Here is a 20,191-nt window from a genome sequence, read left to right as displayed (position 1 = left end):
CCCCACCCCCCAGCCACCAGGGGCAGCCTCCACCAGGCCCCCACCCATGTCTCCCAGCACCCCCACCCCCCAGCACTGTGGGGCACCTGCCAGCAGGCCCCAACCCATGTCTCCCAGCACCCCCACCCCCCAGCACTGTGGGGCACCTGCCAGCAGGCCCCACCCATGTCTCCCAGCACCCCCACCCCCCAGCACTGTGGGGCACCTGCCAGCAGGCCCCCACCCATGTCTCCCAGCACCCCCACCCCCAGCACTGTGGGGCACCTGCCAGCAGGCCCCCACCCATGTCTCCCAGCACCCCCACCCCCCAGCACTGTGGGGCACCTGCCAGCAGGCCCCCACCCATGTCTCCCAGCACCCCCACCCCCCAGCACTGTGGGGCACCTGCCAGCAGGCCCCCACCCATGTCTCCCACCACCCCCACCCCCCAGCACTGTGGGGCACCTGCCGCCAGGCCCCCACCCATGTCTCCCACCACCCCCAACCCCCCAGTCACCAGGGGCAGCCTCCACCAGGCCCCCACTCATGTCCCCCTGCACCCAGGTCCTCACAATCCCCAATCATGTGCGTTATGGTCAGCCTCCACAGCCAAAAGGCCCTACCAAGTAACCCATTCACCCACATGGAAATGGAAATTACATGTTACACCCCCGATGTTCATAAAGCAAATGAACCCATGTCCGTCACACACAATGGTTGCAAATGAATGGGAAAACACCCAACATGACATGCATGAAACCAATGAGATGATACCACACAGTGAAGTATGAAAACAAAATTGTATTAAAAAAAATTGAATGCAAATGAAATGAAACAAACTACAATGGCAATGAAAAAAAGATAAGCTGCATGTCCGTCCAAAAAAATCAAAACTACAAATCCAAATCTAAAAAAAAGTTGTTCAAAGTCACATTAAAAATAAAATCAATCCGAGAGATAAAAATAAATGCAAAGACCATTGCTCCATGGAGAATAAATCAAAAATAAAAAAATAAAACAATCCAATGAAGAACTATGTACAAAACATCCAAGGGTCCATGAGCCCAACTGAACAAAGGAAACCTACAAAAAACCCTAACTAAAATGCAACTATATACAAAAAGTGGAGCTGTGTCCGTCGACTCCAAATCATAAGAAGAAACAAATGAAACCTAAAACTAAAGAACTATATACAAAGGCGGCGGGCAAGTCCAGCGGCTCACTCCGTGGTGTTCCGGGCCAGGGCATCATCAAACTCCTCGTCTATGTCCCGGAGGCGGTCCTGTTCCATGGCCCCGAGGGTCCGCAGGGACAACGCCATCTGCTCCTCCAACCCCCTGCAGATTGCCTCGAGGCACTCGGCCCGCCTCAGGGCCCTCCGCATGGAGTTCTCCGCCCTGACCATTGTGAGCCGCGCCTCTTCCGCCCGCGGCCGCTCCGCACCTATATGCTGGCCCAACCGCTGCCACACGGAAGACACTTCCCGTCCTGGGTCCTCCTGCCCTCCGGCCGATGCCTGCCCCTCCGATGTTGATGGCCCCGAGCCATGATGCCTCCCACGTTGACTCCGCTGCTGCCTACGACGCCACTGCCTCTGCCAGCACAACGGCATCCAGGCTGATGGAATCCACCGACGCCGTCGTGCACGTGCCCTGCCTGATGATGCCGGCACATCCTCCATCTGCTGGGGTACAGTTGCTGTGGTGTCCACCCCTGCTGGACCTCTGACTCCCGACTGTGGCAGGGATGGGATCCCCACCGAGCTGGCTGCATTGGTCAGGGCAGGTCCACAGGGGGCCCTGGTGGCATCTGGGCCGGAAGACGGCAAGGAGAACGACTGGCGTATAGTCTCCACAGAGGAGGAGAGGGCCGCCAGATTGGCCGACACATGCAGGAAACCCCCGAACATGGACGATCCCAATTGGGCCACGTCGGCACGGTGCTCTTCGTGATGACGTGCGTGCTCCTCCTGGGAAGCACGCACGGCATCACAAATCACAGCCGTGCGCATCGCAATCCCAATCAGGACCTTCTCCATACGGCCAGGGGTCCCCTCGTCCGCAGGTGGAGGGTAGTCAGATGACATGGACATCCCCTCTACCTGCGGACGGGCCTGGGACGGGGCATCCCTGCTGGTGCATGGTGGTGCACCCACAGGGTCAGGGACAGCGACATGCACAGGCCCCTCCACGGTGACCTGTTCTGCCTCCTGCCCCTGCCCCTGGACTGCACCACTTGCACCAGCAGGGATGCCCCCACCAGGCCCCATGTGCGCCTCAGTGGCGGCCTCCTCCTCCTCTGTGGAAACCATCAACCTGGATGGCTCCTCACCGTCTTCCGCCATAGCAGGCCCCTGTGAGGGCTCACCCACCCCTTCCGCTGCAGCCGTGCGGGCATCTCCGCCGCCTTGCTCCACAGCGCCGTCTCCGCCCTCTTCTTCACTAGCCGCTGCATAGAGGGAGACATAGAACACAAGCATCAGGGTACTGTACAATGGTCCCCTAGACAGGAAGCAATAGCAGATGAGTGCCACTGTCAAAGTACACTTCCATCATGTCCCTCCACAACACATGTGTCAGTCCAGGCAAAACACACACAGTGACAGTCATGGTGCATGCCATGGACATTTCCATACATGTCCAATGGACTCTCGAAACATACAATGTAATGGAACTCACATGCATCATGGGTCATGCCTATCACATGCACACACTTCACCTCAGTCACATCCATCTGGCCCCGTACACCCCAATCACAGTGGATACAAGGATGACTAGGCTGCATCAGTGAATCTGTACATTGTCACAGACATGTGTCATGCATCCATGGCATCCACAAGTCACAGACACGCAGGTCAGGCACACAGACATGGACACCATATATGTACCTGGCATCAGCACCCATCCCTCACCCCCACCCATGTCCAGGAACAGAGACTGCCATGCTCTCATGTGTACAATCTGCATAGGGCTCCCCATGTCGCATTTAAACATATGCAACAACCGTACGGTTCACACATTACTGGTCGCACATGCATTACCATGATGTCCCTGCACACATACATGCGTACATGGCCTATGTCACACATACAGGCAAGTATCAGACAACCAGCACACTGCAACATGCCCTGTCTCACACAGCAATACTTGACCACTTACCGCTCAACTCCAGACGGGTCTCCCTCTCAAGGACCTGGGCGTGGAGCGCTGGGTGTACGCGTTCCAGGACCCCCATCAGGATGGAACTCATGTGGCCCCGGCCCTCCTCCACGAGGCGCCGGGCCTTCATGAGGGTCCTGGACCTCATGTCTTCCCAGCGCTTCTTGACCTTCTGGATGGTGCGGGTTGCCACCCCCTCCGCGTTGATGGCAACCACGCAGTCGGCCCAGCTCCTCTCCCGTCCTTCCTTGTTGGCGCGGGATGATCCGAAGAGGGCATCATACTGCCCCAGGACTTGCTCCACCAGGACACCAACTTCGGTGGCAGTGAAGCTGGTGCCCCTCTGCCCCTCTGGCCGGGGGTTGCCACTGGTGCCAGATGTGGATGTGCCCGACATGGCAACCCCAGGGGCAGGAGTGGGTGGGCAACTGGGTCCTGGGGCTGGGCTGTGGAGCGATGTTATCTGAGTCGGGAGTCTTCTGTTCCATCAGGGGTGGACACAGCAACTGGACCCCTGCAGATGGCTGATGTGCAGGCACCAAATGGCAGGGCACGGTGCAAGCAGGCAGGCAGGCAGCAGCAGATGGCACATGGGAGGCTGCTCGGGGCACTGGGGGGCAGTAATTCGGCCTTCTCAGCAGGAGCGTGGTCTTCCGTGTGTTTTCGCGTGGCCAGCTTGATACGGAGTGATTTGGCAGGTGAAAATCATGCACGTCAGCGTGAAAATCGAGGAAAGGCCCTTAGCGCGTAAGCGCGTCTGCACGCGTACGCGATTTCATTGGATCAAAGGCCCTTACAGCGTAAGCGCATCTGTGACGTTTTGCGCACGGGCGTTGCCCTGGCAGGGCTTGGAGATCCCGCGCGCCTTTACACTGTTCTGTACGTGCTTTTCGTGCGGTGCGTGTGTTTTCCATCCGTTGGGGTTCACACGCTATTACTTCACAGCGGGTGTTGGCTACGCGTTCTTCTACACGCAAGGCAGACGGTGAGTGGTACCCCGCTCCCCCAGGCCCAATCGCGTGAGAAACTTCACGCGAACCCTTGAAATACACGTAACCCGTTCCCCCAGGCCCGATCGCGTGAGAAACTTCACGCGAACCCCTGAAATACACGTAGCCCGCTCCCCCAGGCCCGATCGCGTGAGAAACTTCACGCGAACCCCTGAAAGACACGTAACCCGCTCCCCCAGGCCCGATCGCGTGAGAAACTTCACGCGAACCCCTGAAATACACGTAGCCCGCTCCCCCAGGCCCGATCGCGTGAAAAAGTTCACGCGAACCCCTGAAGTATACGTAGCCCGCTCCCCCAGGCCCGATCGCGTGAAAAGGTTCACGTGAACCCCTGATGTACACGTAGCCCACTCCCCCAGGCCCGATCGCGTGAAAAAGTTCACGCGACCCCCTGAAATACACGTAGCCCGCTCCCCCAGGCCCGATCGCGTGAGAAACTTCACGCGAACCCCTGAAATACACATAACCCGCTCCCCCAGGCCCGATCGCGTGAAAAAGTTCACGCGAACCCCTGAAATACACGTAGCCCGCTCCCCCAGGCCCGATCACGTGAGAAACTTCACGCGAACCCCTGAAATACACGTAGCCCGCTCCCCCAGGCCCGATCACCGCAAACCCCTGAAATACACGTAGCCCGCTCCCCCAGGCCCGATCGCGTGAGAAACTTCACGCGAACCCCTGAAATACACGTAACCCGCTCCCCCAGGCCCGATCGCGTGAAAAAGTTCACGCGAACCCCTGAAATACACGTAGCCCGCTCCCCCAGGCCTGATCGCATGAGAAACTTCACGCAAACCCCTGAAATACACGTAGCCCGCTCCCCCAGGCCCGATCGCCGCGAACCCCTGAAATACACGTAGCCCGCTCCCCCAGGCCCGATCGCGTGAGAAACTTCACGCGAACCCCTGAAATACACGTAGCCCGCTCGCACAGGCCCAATTGCTGTATGTTGCCACTTTTGTAATGCGCAGGGACGCTACCGCCTGCCTTTGTGTGGCGGAAGTGTTTCAGATTGTGCGTGTCTTTGGCTGTGCGTGGCTTTGCCCTATTCGATTCCATGAATACGTGTGGTTCGAGTGCGTGTGGGCGTTCCGTCTGCTTCCCTGCAGTACATCCCCAGTTACGCCCTTATTTTCGCGGGTTGTTCCCCATTCCGCGCGTTACGCCCCGTGTCCCGCCCACTTTCTGGTGTATGCGCCGAGGTTGTGCGCTTTCACTGTGCGCGTCGCGCACGCCTTTCGGGATGTTGCAGTGACTTGTGCGCCATGCACGGGTTTGGCGCACATCCCGGGGTGTACACGCGCAGGGACTTCCATGAATCGTGCGCCTGTTTTTTTCCGCTTGCGCCTGCTTGCGCCTGCTTGCGCGTAGATTTTCGGCGCACGTTTGTTCCATGAATCGGCCCCTCAATATTTGAGAGATGCACCACTCATATCACACCACCTTTTCAAATACCCAGGTCATGATGGACAAGGTACCAGGCTGGTGGGTAAAGGTAATTTAATTCATTTATTTATTTAAAAATTCAAAATAAATTTTACACGTTTTAATAAATGGGGCAGCAATAGCCAAAGTGATGATAATAACAATAGGAATGTGGGTGATGCAGTTAATTCAACCCTTTAGTAACACAAATAGAAAACACCAGTGAATAGAAACACTTTTGGATTTTTGGAAAGATAGCACTCACATTAGGATTACCCCCTGCAAATCTCCCTCAAACCACAAATAATCACTTCTGAATGGATATAAGGAAGCAGCACGCAGTTAGGAATATGAATCTGGAAACGGAATTCAAATCTAACTTTCCCACCTCAAATGGGAGTGAAAAACGGATTTGAGACCATTGCAATGTTAAAACGACACTTGGAAATGGCTGAATAGAACAATGAATCTGTATAAAAATCTTGAAACAAAAACCGTTCTTTAATGGAGCAACACTGGAAAGATACTAGCAATCACAAGCAATGGATTGAGCAAAAGCATACAATTTGAAATTGAATAGAAGATTTAAAACAGTTTATAATCAAAATAACACGTGGGAACTTTTGCAAATATTTTGATTCCCACCTGGAATTAACCAAACGGTTTTTGATAAAAACGGATGAAATTCACTGATTTGGAGTGTGTTCTTTAGATGTGGTGTAGCTATAGATCTTAGGTACAATATTGATGTGAAATTAGGTCTCTAGCTGGTAAATCGAGTGAGTTATGTTAGATATAGTGAGGTTCGTTTTTAGGAAAATAGAGCAGAGAAAAACAGAAAAGCGGCTTTAAAATGGATTGCAAACTTGACTTAAACTGGGTTTAATGACTAAGGAAAAGAGAATTTCACCAGTGAATCTCCACAGATATGTGGCCATTGTAACCCTTCACATGGTGTACCCCGTTTCCTTTATGGAAAATTAATGTATTTAATCAAACTCGCTAATGGCTTATGTTCTATGTGAAACAAAAATGAAGAGGTCAATCTGAGCTGACACTAGGAATCAAAGGCAGGCTTTCACAGATAATGCTGACAATTTTAACAAGATATTGGGGTCAGAATAGGATAGCTTAGAGACTGGGAAAGAACAAAGCAAGGCAAGGTATACTATGGTTTTCTATGGTTCCTATTGATACAGTCCACTTTTTAGTTTAGGATATTGGACCAGCAAGGGTTCTGGTCACTACACAACAAGGTGCCTGGCAAGACAGCTGGGCAGTTCTGGTCACAGGAAGGCACTGGACTGGCACTGGACTGGCACTGGACTAGCACTGGACGGGCACCTCTGGTCACTGGATACTAAGAATCAGCTGGTTGCAAGTTTGCAGCAGGCATGCATTTAGTAAGCAGCAAGCCAAGTTAATTCAGGATGCTTCCTAAAACACCACAGCTTTTCCCTTGGTTATTGGATTTATTAGAATTGGAGGCCTTGCTGAAGCAAGATCAGCAATGCTTGGTCTTGTGGTTGGGATCTGGAGTGTAGATGGATAATGCAATATGAAAACAGGACAGGACAGGACGCTGGGCAGGAAATCAGGAATCAGTCAGGAATCAGTGTGTGTGTGTGTGTGTGTTGTCAGGGGCTCTTATTCACAGTATATGACTGGGGCAGGCTTAACTACACATGCCTCTATCAACAGGATTTGGCAGGGGAGCTAATCTGCACTTGCTCACCGCTGGTTGGATTTTAGAAAAAGGATGTCAGGTTTCTGGGGTGAGTTTTACAGTGTCCAGAAACCTCCCATAGTTACTGGAACTAAAATCTAATTTTGCCACAAACATATATTTACACAATTGCAACCTCTTAGCAAATCAGATACACAGGTTACATATTTTGTGCATCACATTTCAGTCCAAACCTTAAGTCTGTGCGACCTTGTTTCACCTTTCTGCTATATTTTAGTAATATTAAACATGAAAGATTTGGCCTAAAATTCCACAATGTTATACACAGATGCGAATTGTCCCCAGGGACGTATGTACTAAATTTTATGTTCGCAACATTAATACTTTCCTTGGAATCTGTCATATTTTGTAACTTCTGTTCCCCATGCAGCAATGAGTTCTAACAAGTTTGAAAAGAAAGCACATAAAATTAGATTAAAAATTACTAACTTTTTGATTTTTACTAATTCTTGCTGCTGAGATAAACAGTCTTTAAAGTTTCTTCATAAAGTAGTTGTTGGCACCAAAAGGCAGTCCCTTTGTTACTAGATCCTGAATTTTTTTTCTTCCTCCAACTGCAGCCAACTGTCATTTCCTTCACGGCAAGGGGGGTTTCTCATCTTAATTGAAGGTTTTATTGCCCATTGCACTTGACAGGTTAGTGTCCCAGGACTTCTATTGTCCCAGTCTGAAGCACAGACGAATGTCTGACGAGCGTGTGAACTTTCATTGTCCTGTCCCATTCGAAGTTTTTCAAGCTGGCAATTCGCACTTAAGTGTCTTGGGTTTATGGTGTGTCCCCCTTCCTTGGGGAAGTTTCATAGCTGACAACTGTAATGACTGTTTTTTCTGAGAGCGTGCAAATCCAGCCCCTGTGTTTTAAACTCTTTAATTCCTTATTTTGGGTCCCGGCTTAAAACAAACCTGTGAAAGAAGATAGCCTATTTGTATATTATCACCACTAACATAAACCCTTTACATTAAGTAAGCTAGGCTTTGTTAAGTAAGCAGGCTTTCATTAACAATTTATTTTCAAACAGGCCAATGTGTTTTTCTTCAATCAGCAAAGCCCATTTTCCCACATGTGTTTAAAAACTGTTAGCATTTCTTTCTTTAAATTCGGTTTAGTAGCTGCCTCAGATGCCCACACTGTCTTTGCAGCTGTAGTCATTTCCTTGAAGAGGGAGTCTTATCTAAAGTATAGATACATTTGACTTTACCTGTATCAGAGAGTTAAAAGTCTCTTTGAACTGCTGCGCCTGGATACATTTGGAAGGAAAATAAATGCATGTTCCCATGTGAGTCAAAATGAAGTTGCTTATTGATTTTTCTGAGAGTTGGTTTGACTGGGCCTGTCACTCAGGAATTATACCTGGTTTTGGTTTCAGAATGAACAGATGGAATTAGCGCAAAAACAGCATTTTGAAAGGGGGAAAATATTTCATTTTGAAGGGGATATTGGCTTTTGCAGCAGCGCAGTGCTGCCTGTTCACTTGATTTTATATATATAGGTTTCAAAACACACTGTCGTACCTTTTCAGAGTGTCCCCTTGTTCCATTTTGCCTGAAGTGTGCTTTATTTTCAAGTTTGTTTATTGGCATTATCATAACATAGTGACATATGGCAGATCAGATGTGCCATCCAGTGCGAGATCTTTGATGTTATATAATAGGTAACAAAGACAAAAGAAAGAAAGAGAGAAATAGGAAAAAGAAAAACCTTTTCAAACAATAACATAGTAACATTAACTGTCTCCTTATCTAGTCTTCATCGCCCAGTTTCAGGGTCCTCAGCAGGGCGTGATGTAGGGAAGGGGGGGATTCTTGAGTTCAGCAGTTTCATAAGGTGTTTAGGGGCCTCCCTTGTGGGTTTTTGTGTTCCTGTAGTTCTTCGTAGTCCAGACTATATTTGCTCATGGGGGTTTATCGTCTGAGGGGTAGATTATAATTCTGATTAACTCCCTCCACGCTTCTAGGGTGGTACTTGACTCGTCGGTGGATCTGGCAATGCTATCTTCCCATGCCCTTGTTTCAGCATTAATCCATCGAACAAGTTCATTGTGCTAGGTGTTATGTCTGGGCCCCGCTGGCTTTTTCCAGGACATGGCAATATGTCTTTTCACCACCATGCACAGTAAGTCCATTAATTTCACCCGGTGCTTAAGTTTGGCCGGTCTGGGATATGTTCCTAAGAGGCATTCTTCGGGGGACAATCTGTAATTGGAGGTGCCTGCCTTCTCATACGTCTGCTTGACGTATGCCCATAGGGATTGCACTGTGTTGCATTCCCAAAACATATGTATGAGATCTGCCCTGTCCGCTTTGCACTATGGGCAGTTAGGGCTTGCATTCTTGTTAAATGTCATTAGCCTGTGTGGGGTGAGGTATGGCCGATGCAAGACGTTTAGTTGTATAAAGCGGAATCTGTGGTTTCGGGACACAGCCTTGGGAAATGCTAGCGCCCTGTTCCATTCTCCTTCCGACATTTCTCGGCCGGTGTCCGTTTCCCATTTGCTTTTCAATGTCTCTCCCTTTGGGTTGAGGTTATCATTGAGGTGTCTGTATATTTGGGAGACCAGTTTCTGTCCCTCGCCTAAATTATATAATAGAGTTGTGAGAGGATCCGACTCGGGTTCTTCTGGCCAGGTGTCCCATTTATGTCGTGCTATTTCGCGTATCTTTCCATACCACAAATATTGGCCAGTGGGTATCCCATCTGTGTTCTGTAGTGAGCTGAACTCTCTGAAGGAGCCTCCTTCGTATAGGTCTCCCCATGTGTAAACCCCTTTCTTCTCCCAGACCCTTAGGTGTAACAAGTCTGAGTCTGATTTACACAGGTCCCAGATCATTGGTATTTCTGGGGAGTACAGGTGTGTTAGGTGTCTTAGTGACTTCGCTCTTTGCCAGATTTGTTTTCCCAGGGTGGCTATGAAGGGTGTGTTTCTCAGTAGGTGATATGGCGCCCAAATGAGTTCTTTCAGTTGCAGTGGAGCGATCAGGGACTGTAGCAGGGGCGTCTCAGATGTGGTCTCGTCGGCCAGCCATTTGGACACAAAGCTGAGTTGGGCTGCTAAATAGTATTTTTCGAAATTCGGAAGTTGGATTCCGCCCTGGGCGTATTGAAGGACTAGTGTGGAGTGTGCTATTTTATGTCTGCCCTTCCCCCAGATGAATTCTCGGAATATTGGCTCTAGTAGTCAGAAGAATGGGTTCTTGATATAGTATTGTACATTTTGGAATCTATATAGGAGCCTAGGGAGGACAATCATTTTAGTTATCGAAATTCTTCCCATTGCTGGTAGTGGGAGTTTTGCCCAGAAGGTCATTGACCTGAGCAATGTGGGTATTACTGCACTTGTGTTGTGTTCATGCATCAGTTGGGGAGTGTGCATGATCTGGATGCCTAAATAGCGGAACTTGGTGGTCTGCCACTGTATCCCTAGCGTTCGGAGCTCCTTCGGGCTTCGTCTTTAAGACCTGCCAGTGGGAATAAGCAGAACTTTGTCCTGTTGAATTGTATGCCTGAGACTTTGGAAAAATTGTCGAGAACTTCCAACATAGTTGGGACATTGAGATGCGGGTCTCTGACGTACAGTAGGACATCGTCCGCATAGAGTGAAATGATGTGGTCTATCTCTCCTAGCCTTATTCCGGCATCAAAAAATTGTTTCCGAAAATAAATAGCTATGGGTTCTAGTCCCAGTATATAAAGAATGGGGGATAGCGGGCTGTCTTGCCGGGTGCCTCTGCATATTTCCCAAACTTCTGAGACGTGTCTCCCAGTTTTTACTTGTGCTCTTGTTTCGGTGTAAAGTATTCAGATCCACCTGATAAATCTTGGGTCAATTCCAAATTCCTTTAGGACCGCTAGTAGCCACTCCTAAAATATAGAATCGAACGCCTTGATGGCATCAAGCGATAGCAGGGCATAGGGTTCAGTGCTCGTGTCTGTTTGTTTAATGATGTGTTGAAGTCTGCTTAAGTTCATGGTCGTTTTCCGGCCTGGGACAAACCCGCTTTGACCCGAGTGCACAAAATCCCCTATGAGCCTGGACAGCCTCTGAGCTAGGATTGTGGTTAGCAGTTTAACATCGTAATTAAGCATAGCTAGCGGGCGATACGAATCACAATGCTCAGCCGGCTTGTTTGGTTTGAGAACTGGGATCACTAGGGTTTCCCTCATGATGTCACGTAGGATACCTCCTTCGTATATTTCCTGAAAAACCTCATGTAAGAGTGGTATCAGGGAGGAGCTATAGGTTTTGTAGAATTCCGAGGGTAACCCATCGCTCCCGGGGGCCTTGCACGTAGCTTGTGTCTTAATCGCTTCAGCAATGTCTTCTGTGGTAATGTCTGCCTCTAGGACTTCGGCCTGTGCTGAAGAGAGCCTAGGCAGCCCTATCTCTTCTAAGGTATCTCTTCGCCTTCTCTGGAGTGTCGTAGTATTGTTTATCTGTCGCAGAAATTTAGAATTTTCGCTATTATTGGACGTGGGTGCGACCCTGGCGGGGACGCTTTTGGAGAGATCTGTGGGCGCGTTCCACTCAGAACCCTTGGGAGAGTTTTCCCGCCCCTATTTCTTGTAGGAGCAATGTCTCTATAAAGTCTGTTGGGTCCGGGCCCTCCATGTCTTCTGGGACCCCCAAAATCCTGATGTTAATGCGCCGTGCGCACCCCTCCGCATCCTCGGATCTCGCCTCCAGTCTCGCTACTTTCAGCTCCAAGTCCAGTACATTTGCCTTCAGGTCTGAGGTATTTGCGACGTTGTCCTGCAGGGTAGATTCGTTTGTATTTACTCTCTCTGTTAGATTGCGGGCATCCTGGCGCATGAGATGCATGTCTGCCCTCATTTCTTCTATCTTAGTTTCAATAGAGGTGCGTAGTGCTGCAATAGCTTGGAGGATAGTGTGTCTTTGGGTTCTGTTTCCAGTTGTGGTGGCACTGCATTGGCTGTGGACTTCTGTTGCAGCAGCTGCTTGGGCCTGACCGTCGTATAGGAGTTCATTCTCCTTGTTAATTTTGTCTTTGATTTGGGTGGGGACATCTCTGCCTTTAGGTCCAGTATGCTGTCCTTTCCACGCAGTAGGTGATTTTGTGGTTCTTGTTCAGTAAATGCCTCTGGCTAGGCAGGATACTTTAGTCCATAGACAATCTACTATGTTCAGTTGATCGTAGTCCTTGGGCCGCCTCTAGCATCGAGCTATGCGAGTGTCAGGGTTTTTGTGTGTGTTGCACCTCAGATCGGTGTGCCTGCGCAGACAGGCCTGGCATTATGTAGGATCAGGGGGACCCCCAGTGAAGCTTGCAGGGCACCTGGTCTCATGCAGAGGTGATGGCACCCGGGGTCCCACTCGGGGTATGCGGTCATGTAATGTCTCTGGTTTGGGCAGGTGCAGTAGGGCCTCCGGTGCGTGCACTCGATCTCCTGGTTGCGTCAGGGACAAATCTCTCTTCAGGTGTGTCAAACCGCCCCCCTTCTGCGTTAATCGGGGGGTCCTTATGTGATTCTCAGGGCCATGTCCTCTGGCGCTGTGACAGATTCACTGTTGCTGGGCTGTTCACCCTCAGAGCGATGCTGGGCCTTTGTGGAGTGGACCGATCAGGTGTTTCAACCTGTCCTGCTCCTTAGTTGGCTGGCTCAGCCCGCCCCAGGGCCTGTTGTCAGAATGTCTGTGTGCGGGAGAAGGACCTCACCTTCCGCCGTGGTAGGCCCTCGTAAAAAACCCAGGCTGCGCATCCCTCTCTCTGTGGCCGGGCGTCTTTTCTTTCATGGGCCTCGTCAAGCGTGATCGCGCAGCTGTGTCTCCTGTCCCGTGCCGGTAGCTCCGCTGCCTCCTTCCCCGGCCATGTCTCCCTCAGGCGGTGCAGAGAAAGGGAGAAGTTTTCATCCGCAGTCTCCTGTCCGCTCATTCTGGGGGCCCGCCTCCTCACCCGTCACAGGCCGCCTCCCAGTTCTGACCTTTCTGGGGTCACAGGGTTTCGCTGCTAGGTTCCGTGGGGCTATGGGCAAGCCGGCGCCCCACCGCAGATTGTATGGGGGAGGGGAAAGCGTGGGTGATTCCATGCTGGCCCGTCAGGATCTCGTTATCCGGGAGCTCCAGATCCCATCTCCCAAGAGCACAATGGGCGCTGCCATCTTGTGAGGCCGAGGGGTGCCTCTTCTTCGATCCCGTTCAGGGCTTGCCGGCTCCAATTTCTTTTAGGAGTGGCAGCCAGTCATAGGGAAGAGGTTCCCCTTTCTGCAGACGTTATTTCAGACATGAGTTAAGCTATTTTCACAGCACGATTCCACCCGTTGCAGGGTCAAGGGCAGGAGCTCCTCGGGCACTCGACTTTACGACATGCGCGCTGGCCACGCCCCCTTGCCTGAAGCACAGTTTTGAGGTCATGGTGCGCACAGGAGCCAGCGCAGCCAGGATGGGGTTTCTTGCGCAATGCAGCATATTGATGTGGGGCAATGCCATTGAGTGGGTCAATATATCCCACACATCTCCCCCGACTTCTCCTGGGCTTTCAAGTCGAGGGGGAATCGGGCAAGTGGGATTTCTCCATGGGCCATGGCAGGATTCAGCAGCTATGAGTCCTTCTTCCATCAGAGAACGGTGCTTCCTGCTCCTTTTGTTGTCTCCGGTCGGAACGGGGAATGACACCCCCTGATTTCCCTGGGATCATCCTTTCCTGGTGTGGAGTGACACTTCCAGATCTTCTTTGGGTTCTCCCTTCCAGGTTGCCAGGGAGGTCCTCCTTGGTTGTTAGATAGATGCAACCAGTACGAAGCTATGAAAGAGAACACAAACCGGTTACAACAATTTCCCACTAACTGCTCACGAATTGGGTTGACAGCAGTGGGATACACTAGCATTTAATAATAACAATTGATAATGAAGGAAATACTCCCTGTTACATGATCATATTTATAACTCCTATCGGCTCCCTTCTAGTTCTTCTTTTCCTTATTCTCAGGATCCCGATGTTTCCTCTGTTTGATTTTCTCATGGCTCCTCAATTTGTTGCAAAGTGTGCCTACGTTGACAAATCTTTAGCTGATTAATATGGACCCATTTCTCTTCTGTCAAGTCACCGTTGGGGATTCTGAGTCTGTAGGCAACTGGTGAGATCTTGTCTACAATTTCAAAAGGTCCCCCGCCAGCTAGGCAAACATTTTCGCTCTTTGGTCTGGTTCCTTTGGAAATTGTAAAAGTAGACCCTGTCTCCTACTTGGTTTTCATTTTTGGTTGTTTTAGATCATAATGAGTCTTCATGCTGTGTGCAGATCTTTCTAAATTCCACTGAGTGTACGTGTTGAAGGTGTTTTCTCAGATTCTCAACATACTCATGAGTTGTGGAGGCATTTATCAGTGTCTGCTCTTCTGTTCTATAGAGCAGATGCTGGGGTAGCACCATCCTTCGTCCAGTGATCAGCTCAAATGGAGACATCTAAGTTGCAGAAGAAGGGGTAGATCTGATGGCCATCAAGACAAGCGGTAATCGGGTGTCCCAACTTGGCCCAGAGTCTACCACAAACTTTTTTAGTATGCTCACAATGGTTTTATTGTCCCTCTCAACTCCACTACTAGAGGGCAGCAGTATGCAATGTGTAGTTTCTTTTTTACCCCAAGTATCTCCTACATCTTTGTAATCGCTTTGGTGGTGAAGTGACTACCTCGCTCTGACTCAATACTCTGGGGTAGGCCAAACCGCAAGAAGATGTGGTTGATCATCAGTGCAGCTGCTGTTTCTGCCCTGCAATTTGGGGCCAGGAGACATTCTAACCATTTGGTGAACAAGCATGTTACGGTTAACGTGTACTTGTTCCCCCTAGAGGAGCGAATCACAGGCCCGATGATTCCATGTTGTCCTGGGTTTTTAAGACTCTCATCCTTGAGACAGTTTTCTCTGGCACAATCATACAAGTCAGCCAGACCTTGCGTGAGGGGACTCTTCTTTTTTTGGCCAAATCTGACCAGGGCAGTGTCATCCCCCTCTTTTGGAGGGGAGCTCAGTGTGTGAGTCATGTTGGCTGAAATTGTGCACACAAAAGACACCCTTTCAAGTACTGGTCGCGGTCCTGCCCCATGTGTGGCCAGTATGCAACCTCTCGCAAGATTTCTAATGTAGTATGAAACCCCCGATGACCGGCTGTGGCTGCATCATGGGCGTGACTTAGCATCAGGCTCTGGAATGAGGTAGGGACCACCCACTGCTCACAGCCAGATATGGATCTCTATACCAACAAACCGTCTTGGATTCGGAACATTTTTGGACATTTCATCAACACCCTGAGGTCCTCTTTCCCAATGTAATCGGTATCCGTCAGGAGAAAGTTCTATGGGTCCTCCATGTGTTGATAACATTTTCCAATGATTGGATCCCCTTTTTTGTGTCATGATTAAATCAGCATCTGGGGTCGCCTTACTCCACTGGCAATTGAGAATTCACTGTGAGCATGTGTCTGGGACCTAGTGATAGCAGTGACCTGGATTTCCCCCAACAGGGACTCAAGCTCAAGGAGATCCCCCTGGATGGCTCTGGTTTTGGCCATCTGATCAGCTAGGTCATTTCCAGTTTTGACTGGTCCCTCTATTCTGGAATGACCCTTGATCTTCTTCCAATAGATGGTCATCCCACTAGAGGTGACCAGCTCATCAATATTTTGGATTAGATTGCCATGTTTAAGTGATTTGTTGTTAGCACATAGCATGTCTCTGGTTTTCCAATTAACCAGGTGCTCCACGAACCCGTTCCGGACATAATCGAATTGGTGATAATGACCAGTTTGTGGAGTTGGTGTTTGACATCAACTCTGCCACCTGACTACTGCAGGGACCGATTTTGTACCCAGCGGAGTGTTCCAGGGTATCATTCACCCAGGTATTCCCAATGCCGGCTACCAGTTCCTTTTCCCCATTGTTATCAACATGGTAGGACCACACATCCACATAATCTGTGGGCATTCCCTCACACTTTTCTTCTTCATAGATTTTGTGCGGGGAGTTCAGGTATGACTCCATGTTGTCCTGGGTTTTAAGACTCTCGTCCTTGAGACAGTTTTCTCTGGCACAATCATGCAAGTCAGCCAGACCTTGCGTGAAGGGACTCTTCTTGTTTTGGCCATATCTGACCTCTACAGGAAAGCCTTGCATTGACAGAATCCAGGAAGTCATTCTGGAATTACTCACATTTCCGGCCTGGATTCTGTCACTTTGGAGGTATTGCAAAGGCTGGTGTGGAGTCTCCACTGTGATGTGTTTCCCCTGGATGAACGGCGGTAATTCTTCAATGCCCACACTGTTGCCAGGAGTGGCTTCTAACAATCGTTGAATTTTTCCTCCACAGAGGATAAAGTCTTGCTTGCATAGGAGATCACTTTATTGACCTTGTAATGCTTTTTATATAATACTGCTGTCAAGCGTGTATTCGAGAACCCTGTCTCCAAGAAGAACTCCTTGTTTTTGACAGGGTAAGCTAGACAAGGTGCTTGTGAGAGGCTTCTTTTTAGTTGCTTTACTGCCTCGGCTTGTTTCGGACCACACTCCTTCTTGACCCCCCCTTCAACAGATGGATCAGGGGTCTTGTGATCTCTGCGTAATCCTCAATGAACTTCCTACTGTAATTAGTCAGTCCAAGGAGGCTTCTTAGCACACGCAGAGTTGTGGGGTCTTTCAGTTTTAGGAGTGCTTCCACTTTCTTCTCCTGGGGACAGAGACCCTCAGGAGTTATCTCATGCCCCAAGAAGTTGACAGAGGTCCTGCACCACTGTGCCTTTTGAAAGGAGAGTTTAGCTCCGGCAACCCTCAACTGTGTCAGAACATAACAGATTTCCGCTATGTGTTCCTCCACAGTTGAGCTTTTTATCAAGACATCATCCACATAGGCCAGGTTATCTCTTTCACCCAAGTCGGGCATGGCCTTATGTAGGAAGATGTTGATGTATCCGAAGGGAGTCCAGGTCCAAGTGTATTGCTGCCCCACAAAGGTAAAGGCCAGCTTTTATTGGTCCTCCCTACTGGCCGGCACGGTCCAGTACCCATTGGTCAGGTCAATGGCAGTGTATACCTTTGACCCCTGGATCTGGGCCAGCCCCTGGTCACTGTAGGGGAGAGGCCATCGGGACATATCGATCCATTTGTTTAGCTCCTTAAGGTCAGCACAGAGTCTCCACTGGCCATTTGGTTATAAAATCCCCAGCACCGGATTATTAAATGTGCTGTGGACTGGACAAATTATTCCACGAGACTCAAGGTTTTTGATTATTTCTGTGAGGGACTCCATGGATGCAAGAGGCAAGCGGTATTGCTTCACAAACACTTTAGTCATTCCAGGGTCTGTGGGAATGGTTGTTGTATGGATTTCGGTGCCACCACAGTCATACGAGTCCACTGCAAAGAGATCTTGAAAATATAAGAAAACTTGTTTCAACTTTTGCTTTTGCTCCGGAGTCTCACAGGTATCAGCTAGGTTGACTCGCTCTTCAACCATTTGCCTGATGCCTGGAAAGACTTCCGGTTTTGCTATCTCAGCGGCCTCCTTCAGCTGGGTGAAGAGGACCTTGGTGAGAGTATTGACCTGGACAGAGGGTTTCAGGTAGGCGAGGCTGTCATTGGGGACCTGGAAGATCACCTCATCCTGCCTGATGTCACAAGTCACCTCTTCCTCTCTGTAAGGGCAGGAAGAGTACACAAGGAAATTCCCCCCTTGCCGGGTGAAGATCCTGTCTTGTGGTAATTCATTGTCACTATCACTGTCAAAACAGTCATTGGTGATTGGTCCTATCAGTTCATTACCTAAACCTATGGAAAAATGTTGGTCATCAACCGCCATTCCAATAATGGGGCCTGCGCCTAGAGTGATACTCCTAAGGTTGCTGTTATCCATCAATATATGAATGGTGTCGTGTTCTACATTGACTAATGGTGTTGGGTTTAACCCGAACACTTGCTGTTGGAGATGGGCGTTGAGGTGAACATAGGCGTCAGGATGTTCCAGTTTCTGTCCTCTTTTAATTTTTAATTCAAGTGGGAATAGTCGTGTCCATCCTGGGATGGTGACCTCCTCTCCAATTTGAACTTCAACTGCATAAGACAGCAATTGGGCTGACCGAAATGCTTTTTCTGAATCATAAAAATCCATGGGATTACCCCCTAATCTGGACCAGGCTTTGTAGTTTATCAGGTCCAAGTTAATGGCAAAACAATTCAGAATGTCACTGCCTAAATAGAATGCAGCAGGGACATCTTGCACGACCCAACAATTATGTGCTAGGCTTTTATTGCTTATAGAAATTTTGATCATTCACCTGCTAGACAGGAGATGTCTGGAATTTGGAGTTTCCAGGTCCATTTCCCATTTATCAATCAATTTAAATGTGGGAATGGCTGGATCTTTTGGGAGTTTTCGGAACATGGCTTCACTGATGAAGCTCTCACCGTTGTTCACACACACTTGGGCAAGAACAGACTCCTTCCCTCATTTAACTGAATAGGGACTAACAACTGTTCTCTAACCTTCTGAATGTCAGCTAAACTTTAAGCTGGTTTCTCATAATTTTTGACTATGGAATTGGGATTTTCAGATTGTGAATTGGTATAGAATTTCAAAGTATTTCCTTTCAGTGATTGTTATTGTTATTTATTGTCATTGTTATTTTGCATGTATATAGCGCCTTATATACCATTGGTATGGTCTGAAGGTGCTGGTAGGTTGAACGCCCTTGGGAACCGAAGTTCGGGTCAGTAGAGAGTGAAGAGAGTCAAAAGGTGCGTGTGCGCACCAGGTATGTGTGCAGCTGGTGCGGAGTTCATGTGGTAGCTGCTTCTTAGCGGTAGGTGTGGTGGTTGAGAGGTCAGGAGAATGTGTTCGCTCTGGCAGAATTTATCCAGCTCGAGTGTGGCTGCATTAGGCCTGAAGAGAAACGCCTGGCTGGGGGTGTTAAACCAGCAGTGTTTACTTAGAGTGATGGGGAGTGAGCGGGAGATGTTGATATGAGAACAGTTATACCGAATGGTGTCATAGTATCCCTGTGTTCTATTTGAGTGGTGGTGTAAAGAAGAGAGTAGGCGTAGGGTGTGGTATGATGTACGTTCTTTCAAATGTTCCTGCATACCAATGCATATTATGTACGTCACGCAATTTATGCAATCAGGTCTGTTCTATGCATTTTATTCATTTCAGGCGTTCAAGATTGTCCTACACACTCCTACCTGCTCGACACACTCGCGCATTCTAGCTCACCTTGCGTGCTCTAGTCTAGCCCTCATTTTCCAGTGTGCTTCACGCATGCTCTCATGTATTCGATACGCATGCACTTCCGCCCTCCCCACGCATGCACTCCAGTCTACCCCGCGCATGTACTCCTGTCTGCCTATGCACTCATCCGCTCTGTATACTCTTCCGCTCTGTATACTCATCCGTTCTGTTCGCTCATCTGCTCTGTACGCTCATCTGATCTACACACTCATCCGGTCCGCACTCTCATCCAGTCCACATACTCATCCGGTCTACACACTCATCCGGTCCACACACTCAACCGCTCAACATACATTCATCCGCTCCACACATGCATCCGCTCCGCACAGGAATCCGCTCACACAGGCATCCGCTCCACACACTTGTCTGCTCTACACCTTCGTCTGCTCTACACCCCCTTCCACACCACATATTCTCGTCCGCTCTACATACATTCATCCGCTACATACAGTCGTCCGCTCCACATACACTCGTCCGCTCCCCAAAACCGTCCGTTCCACACACTCGTCCACACACTCGTCCGCTCCATACACTCGTCCAATCCGCACGCTCATCCGGTCCACACGCTCATCTGGTCTATCCACTCATCGGCACAACATACTACTCGTCTGCTTGATATATTACTCGACCGCTCTACGTATTCGTCC

The sequence above is a fragment of the Ambystoma mexicanum genome, chromosome 3q (assembly GCF_040938575.1).
Source record: "Ambystoma mexicanum isolate Mex_15411 chromosome 3q, UKY_AmexF1_1, whole genome shotgun sequence".
In the NCBI taxonomy this organism is placed as follows: Eukaryota; Metazoa; Chordata; class Amphibia; order Caudata; family Ambystomatidae; genus Ambystoma; species Ambystoma mexicanum.
Note: the sequence above shows the minus strand (reverse complement) of the source record.